The sequence below is a fragment of the Arachis stenosperma genome, chromosome 6 (assembly GCF_014773155.1).
Source record: "Arachis stenosperma cultivar V10309 chromosome 6, arast.V10309.gnm1.PFL2, whole genome shotgun sequence".
NCBI classification, from domain to species: Eukaryota; Viridiplantae; Streptophyta; class Magnoliopsida; order Fabales; family Fabaceae; genus Arachis; species Arachis stenosperma.
Window position 1 is genome coordinate 104735086 of NC_080382.1, and position 8084 is coordinate 104743169.

At 38.9% G+C, this 8084-nt stretch overlaps 1 non-coding gene across 1 annotated transcript; it reads left to right on the forward strand.

The window, feature by feature from the left end:
• Positions 1–290: 290 nt before the first annotated feature.
• Positions 291–398, forward strand: LOC130937548 (small nucleolar RNA R71). Its single transcript, XR_009068762.1, has one exon. It is a non-coding gene; the product is annotated as a small nucleolar RNA R71 (small nucleolar RNA).
• Positions 399–8084: the final 7686 nt, after the last annotated feature.

Here is an 8084-nt window from a genome sequence, read left to right on the forward strand (position 1 = left end):
CCAGTCAGATTCTGAGAAATCATATTGACTTGCTGAGTCAATATTTTGTTCTAAGCCAATATGGTATTTAGAGTATCAATCTCAAGAACTCCTTTCTTCTGAGTCATCCCATTATTCATGGGATTTCTTTCAGAAGTGTACATGAACTGGTTATTTGCAACCATCTCAATGAGTTCCTGGGCTTCTGTAGGGGTTTTCAGATGAAGAGATCCACCAGCAGAATGGTCCAATGACATCTTAGATAATTCAGACAGACCATCATAGAATATACATATGATGCTCCATTCTGGAAGTATATCAGAAGGACACCTTTTGGTTAATTGCTTGTATCTTTTCCAAGCTTCATAGAGGGATTCACCTTCCTTCTGTTTGAAGGTTTGGACCTCCACTCTAAGCTTGCTCATCTTTTGAGGTGGAAAGAATATGGTCAAGAAAGCATTGATCAACTTGTCCCAAGAGTTCAGGCTTTCTCTAGGTTGTGAGTCTAATCTTGTTCTAGCTCTGTCTCTTACAGCAAAGGGAAAAATCATATGTCTGTAGACCTCGGGATCAACCCCATTGGTCTTAACAGTATCACAGATTTGTAAGAATTCAGCTAAGAACTGATGAGGATCTTCCGATGGAAGTCCATAAAACTTGCAATTCTGCTGTATTAGAGAAACTAATTGAGGTTTAAGCTCAAAGTTGTTTGCTCCAATGGCAAGAATTGAGATGCTTCTTCGATAAAAGTTGGAAGTTGGTGCAGTATAGTCACCAAGCATCTTTCTTGCATCTCTAGCATTGTTGTTGGGTTCGGTTGCCATGTCTACTTCTTTTTCAAAATTCTCTGAAAGGTCCTCTCCGGAGTGTTGTGCTTTAGCTTCTCTTAGCTTCTTCTTCAAAGTCCTTTTAGGTTCAAGATCAGCTTCAACAAGAATATTTTTATCCATGTTTCTGCTCATATGAAAAAGAAGAGAACAAAAGGGAGTAGTGGAATCCTCTATGTCACAGTATAGAGACTCCTTGATGTGTCAGAGGAAAAGGAGAATAGAGGACTGAGGTAGAGAGAGAATAAGAAGAATTCGAACATAGAGAGAAAGAGAGAGGCAAGTATCAAAAATGAAGGAATTCACAGAGTTACAGAAGGATTCAGCTCAAAAAGCAGAGAAAATGAGCTTACTGGCGAAAAAATGCCAGTAAGGGGCATTTTGGGCGTTAAACGCCAGAATGGGTACCATTCTGGGCGTTTAACGCCAGGAATGGTGCCATTTTGGGCGTTAAACGCCAGAATGGGCACCATTCTGGGCGTTTAACGCCAGGTGTGCAGCATCTTGGGCGTTTAGAAAAACGCCCAGTGATAAAGGATTTCTGGCGTTTAACGCCAGCCAGGGCACCTGGCTGGGCGTTAAATGCCCAAAAGGGGCAACAAATGGGCGTTAAACGCCAGAATGGGTGCCATTCTGGGCGTTTAACGCCAGCAAGGTGGGGGGACCACAATTTTGTTTTCAAATCAAATTTTTTCAAACTTTCCTTTTCTTACCCATACTTTTCTACAAAATCACACTTCAATCATTCATCATTCACTTTCAAATCTTCAAAAATCAAAACCATTCTTCAAATTTATTTCAAATCAATTACAAACATTGTTCAAAAATTTCACCCTTTTCTCAATTTCTTTCCATATCTTCTCAAATCTCCTTTCAAATTTCTCTCTTTTTTCGAAAACTCCCCTCCCCACCTTATAAATACATGTTTGTCCCCATCTTTCCCACACACAATTCGAATTTCCTCTTCCTCCCTCTCTCTTCTTTCCTTTCTTTTGCTTGAGGACAAGCAAACCTCTAAGTTTGGTGTGCTTTTCCGTGACCACTAAGCCAAGATTCATCAATATCATGGCTCCTAAGGGAAAACAAACCAATTTAAGAGGCAAGAAAGAGAATAATCCAAAGAATCTTTGGAATCAAGAGAAGTTCTTAACCAAAGAACATGAAGACCATTATCACAAAATAATGGGTCTGAGGTCAGTGATCCCGGAAGTAAAATTTGATCTGAAAGAAGATGAATATCCGGGGATCCAAGAGCAAATTCGAAACAGAGGATGGAAAGTTCTAACCAATCCTGAGACAAAGGTTGGAAGGAACATGGTTCAGGAATTCTACTCAAATCTGTGGCTGACAGATAAGCAGAGAATGACTGGAACCGCTTACCATACCTACAGAACCATGGTCAGAGGGAAAGTTATGTACTTCCATCTGGACAAAATAAGAGAAATCTTTAAGTTGCCTCAACTGCAAGATGATCCTGACTCCTTTAATAGGAGGATGGTGAGAGTAGATAAGGGGTTGGATCAAGTTCTAGAGGACATATGCCTCCCTGGAACTAAGTGGATAACCAATTCTAAGGGTGTCCCAAACCAACTCAAGAGCGGAGACCTCAAACCAATTGCAAGAGGTTGGCTAGACTTTATTGGGCGTTCCATATTGCCCACTTGCAACCGTTCTGAGGTTACCATCAAGAGAGCAGTGATGATTCATTGCATTATGCTTGGAAAAGAAGTGGAGGTTCATCATGTGATTGCCTGTGAGATCTACACAATTGCAAATAAAAATTCCACTGAAGCCAAACTGGCTTACCCAAGCTTAATCTCCTTGCTCTGTAAAGAGGCTGGGGTGAAGATGGGAGTAGATGAATTCATACCCATTGAACATCTAATCACCAAGAAGTCAATGGAAGGACAAGTGCAAGAAAACTCTATCAAAAGGAGGGCGCAGGAGTTCCTCCCTGAATTTCCTGAAATTGGCTACTGGGCCAACCTAGAAGCATCTATCACCAAGTTGCAAGAAACTATGGAGCAACTTAAGGAAGAACAGCAGAATCAGAACTGCATGCTCTGCAAATTGCTGAAGGAGCAAGAGAAGCAGGGGCGTGAACTGCAAGAGATGAAACGCCAAAAGCTCTCCTCTCAAGCTGAGGGAGCATCCACTTCTCAAAATCAAGGTTGTTGAGTCCTAACTCTGTGAAAACCTCTATCATTAGGAGCCTATGTTTTGCGTTTTTTGTTTTGTTTTCTATTTTTAGTTTCATTTTATATCTATATTTAAGTCTTGTTCTTAATTCATAATTAATAAAATTTAAAGATTATGCCTTAAAGTTATGCATGCCCTATGAATCCATCACCTCTCTTAAGTGAAAAATGCTTTAATCACAAAAGAACAAGAAGTACAGGATTTCGAAATTTATCCTTGAAACTAGTTGAATTAGTTTGATGTGGTGACAATACTTTTTGTTTTCTGAATGAATGCTTGAACAGTGCATATGTCTTTTGAATTTGTTGTTTTGAGAATGTTAAAATTGTTGGCTCTTGAAAGAATGAGGAGAAAGAGAACTGTTATTGAGGATCTGAAAAATCATAAAAATGATTCTTGAAGCAAGAAAAAGCAGTGAAAAAAAAATTTCGAAAAAAAAAGAGAAGAAAAGAAAAGAAGAAAAGAAAAAGAAAGAAATAAAGTTGTGAACCAAGGCAAAAAGAGTGTGCTTAAGAACCTTGGACACCTCTAATTGGGGAGTCTAGCAAAGCTGAGTCACAATCTAAAAAGGTTCACCCAATTATGTGTCTGTGGCATGTATGTATCCGGTGGTAATACTGGAAGACAGAGTGCTTTGGGCCACAGCCAAGACTCATACACTAGCTATGTTCAAGAATCATCATACTTAACTAGGAGAATCAATAACACTATCTGAGTTCTGAGTTCTCATAGATGCCAATCATTCTGAACTTCAAAGGATAGAGTGAGATGCCAAAACTGTTCGGAGGCAAAAAGCTACTAGTCCCGCTCATCTAATTGGAGCTATGTTTCTTTGATATTTTGGAGTCTATAGTATATTCTCTTCTTTTTATTCTATTTTGATTTTGAGTTGCTTGGGGACAAGCAACAATTTAAGTTTGGTGTTGTGATGAGCAGATAATTTATACGCTTTTTGGCATTGTTTTTAGTATGTTTTTAGTATCTTTTAGTTAGTTTTTAGTATATTTTTATTAGTTTTTAGTTAAAATTCACTTTTCTGGACTTTACTATGAGTTTGTGTATTTTTCTGTGATTTCAGGTATTTTCTGACTGAAATTGAAGGTTCTGAGCAAAAATCTGATTCAGAGACTAAAAAGGACTGCAGATGCTGTTGGATTCTAACCTCTCTGCACTCGAAGTGGATTTTCTGGAGCTACAGATACCCAATTGGCGCGCTCTCAACGGCATTGGAAAGTAGACATCCTGGGCTTTCCAGCAATATATGATAGTCCATACTTTTCCCAAGATTTGATGGCCCAAACCGGCGTAGCAATTCGGCCTCAGAAATTCCAGCGTTAAACGCCGGAACTGGCATAAAACTTGGAGTTAAACGCCCAAACTGGCATGAAAGCTGGCGTTTAACTCCAGAAAAGGTCTCTACACGAAAATGCTTCATTGCTCAGCCCAAGCACACACCAAGTGGGCCCGGAAGTGGATTTTTCTGTCATTTACTCATTTCTGTAAACCTTAGGATACTAGTTTACTATTAATAGGATCTTTTGACATTGTATCCGGACCGGATGACATTTTTACACGTTTCATTGTATACTTTCCATGGCATGAGTCTCTAAACCCCATGGTTGGGGGTGAGGAGCTCTGCTGTGTCTTGATGGATTAATGCAATTACTACTGTTTCTTATTCAATCATGCTTGCTTCCATTCTAAGATATCACTTGTTCTTAACCCGGATGAATGTGATGATCCGTGACACTCATCACCATTCTCAACTATGAATATGTGCCTGACAACCACCTCTGTTCTACTTTAGATTGAGTAGATATCTCTTGGATTCCTTAACCAGAATCTTCGTGGTATAAGCTAGAACTGATGGCGGCATTCAAGAGAATCCGGAAGGTCTAAACCTTGTCTGTGGTATTCTGAGTAGGATTCAATGACTGAATGACTGTGACGTGCTTCAAACTCCTAGCAGGCGGGGCGTTAGTGACAGACGCAAAAGGATCGATGGATTCTATTCCGGCCTGACCGAGAACCGACAGCTGATTAGCCATGCTGTGACAGAGCATAGGAACATTTTCACTGAGAGGATGGGAGGTAGCCATTGACAACGGTGAAACCCTACATACAGCTTGCCATGGAAGGAGCCTTGCGTGTTTGATGAAGAAGACAGTAGGAAAGCAGAGATTCAGAAGATGGAGCATCTCCAAAGCCTCAACCTATTCTCCATTACTGCTGAACAAGTACCAATTTCATGTTCTTTTGCTTTTTACAATCAATCCTGATAATTTCTGATATCCTGACTAAGATTTACAAGATAACCATAGCTTGCTTCAAGCCGACAATCTCCATGGGATCGACCCTTGCTCACGCAAGGTATTACTTGGACGACCCAGTGCACTTGCTGGTTAGTTGTGCGGGATTGCAAAAGTGTTATTGCAATTTCGTGCACCAGTTGGTAAAAAAGTCTATTTATAGGAAGGGGAAGGGGCGGGTTGGTGAAAATAATTAAAGGGAATGAAAATGGGGAGGAGGTAACGGTTAGAAGGGGGAGGGATTTGGGGGAACAGGATGAGATTTGATTGGGAGAGATAGTGGTTGAATGGGAAATTGAATAAGATGGGATGGGGAATTCGAAAGAAATTAAATAGGGGAGGGGATGGGAACAGTTAAGAGCAAGTGAAGGGGATATGAAGAGAGATTTTGGGTGATGGAAATATGATGGGGTTGGTGGGCATGGGACCCACAGAATCTTCTATTCAAAATTCAAACTTCCCTTTTGGATTGACCGTGCAAGTGCTGCTGGCGCAAAATGCCAGCCTCGGCATTTAGCACTGGTGTGCAAAATTAGAACTCGCACAACTGAACCAGCAAGTGCACCAAGTCGTCTAAGTAATACCTCAAGTGAGTGAGGGTCGATCTCACGAGGATTGTCGGATTGAGCAAGCAATAGCTATCTTGTTGGACTCAGTCAAGCAAATAGTAAAAGATGGTTATGTTTATGTAAACGCATAGCAGTAAATTAACAAATAAAGGAGTAAAACAATGATGAGAAAATAGTTAAGATTTTGGAGATGTCTATCGTTCCAGATTAATACTTCTTACTAACTACTTTAACAATGAATGAGTCATTCCATGGCAAACTATAAGTGATTAACCATAATCCCTTAGTGATTAATCTCCTCTGATCCTACTAAAACACCACAGATAAGGTTAGTTACTTTTGAATTAGAGGGTGAAGTTCAGTATTCTATTTTATACCACAAAGGCATTAATCACACCAGATCCCGGCTTAACAGATATTTCCATGTCCCTAACGAGTTGTCGATTAGCTGTCTAGGAGGTGTGTTCTCAACCTGTAGTTTGAATGACCTTGGCCAAGTATCATAAGAACTCATGTAGAAAAAGAGTCATACTTCCATTCCACCCAGTTTCATTAGTATTAAGAACGAGTCACACCTTAGAATGGAATCAAACATATATTAAAATAGAAATAAATAGAGCTCCTAACCTTAACCAAGAGGTTTAGATGCTCATGGCTTACAAAGAAAACATTTATAAAAGTAAACAAGATCTGAATGTGTAAAACCTAAGTGATCTCCTCTTTAAATAGTAAATGTCAAACCTAAAAGATATTATTTTAAATTAAAAGTTACAAAAATAAGATAAGATAAGCCTAAGGAGTGCTAAAATCTGCTTTGGGGGCCTACTTAGTGAATGCTTCGGTTGATCACTGGCATTCAACGCCAATATAGGCATTGAACACCCATAGGGGAGGAGTGCATTTTGGCTTTAGCCTGGCTGGCGTTGAACGCCAATTTGGGCATTCAGCGTTGCGAATTGCTCCTTCTTTGGCTTGGCGTTTAGCGCTTGATTTGGTAGTGATTCTAGATAAAAAAAAATATAGACTATTATATATTGTTGGGAAGCTCTAGAAGTTATATTTCTAACTCCGTTGAGACTGCGCCAATTGGACCTCTGTAGCTTAAGTTATGCTCGTTGGAATGCAAGGACGTCAGGATTGACAGCATCTACTATCCTTTCTTTGTCTTTGCATCAGACTCTACCAAATTCACCCGAAATTCACCTAAAATCATAAAAATACCACAAAAACTCAAAATAGCATCCAAAGGTGAATTTTGTGCTAAAACATACTAAAACTTAATAAAATCTAACTAAAAATAATATAAAAACAGTTAGAAAAGGGGTATAAGATGCTCACGCATCACAACACCAAACTTAAACTGTTGGTTGTCCTCAAGCAACCAAAAACCAGGTAGGAAAAAATGGAAGAGAAAAATACATCAGGTTTTAGAGTTGTCATTCAAGTTCAATTCTAATTACTGAATAGAGCTATTAACACTCTATTTCTGAATAACTTTGGCATCTCATTTTTCCTTGAAGCTCAGAAATATTGGCATCCTTTAGAACTAGAATTCGGATAACATTATTGATTCCCTTCTTTAAGTTCTTCTTGATTCTTGAACACAATTTTTGTTTTCTTTTGGTGCTTTGCACCTTTAAGCCTAACCGTGACTCTTAGTGTTTTATTTTCAAGCTTAACTTGATACATAAACACCACAAGCACTTAACTGGGGGAACCCTTTGGATTCAACTTTTGCTTTGCTTTTATTCCTAGACAGTGATGCTCAGAGCCTTAAGCGTACTCTTTATAGCATTGGGTAATGACTTTAAATGTTCAGTCTCAAGGATTACATGACACTCTCACACCACAAGCATATAGTTAGGGATAGCAACTCTTTTGAGCTTTTAGGCCAATTTTGACCCTCCTAACCATTGATACTCAAAGCCTTGGACCTTTTTCTTTTGATTTTTATTTTTGCTATTTTTTTCTTCAAGAATCGATCTTTTTAATATTTCAGAGAATTAATAATGCTTCTCTAAATTCCTGTTTCTCAAGAACCAAGTTGCCCAACTCCAACATCAAGTATGCACAGTTAATTCATAAGTTCAAAAAATAAAGATAAGGTCACCACATCAAAGTTATTAGAACAATTCATAATATAACCCGAAACCTTGTGTATCTTTCTACTTCTTTTTTAATAAACTTTTCTTTTTAAGCTT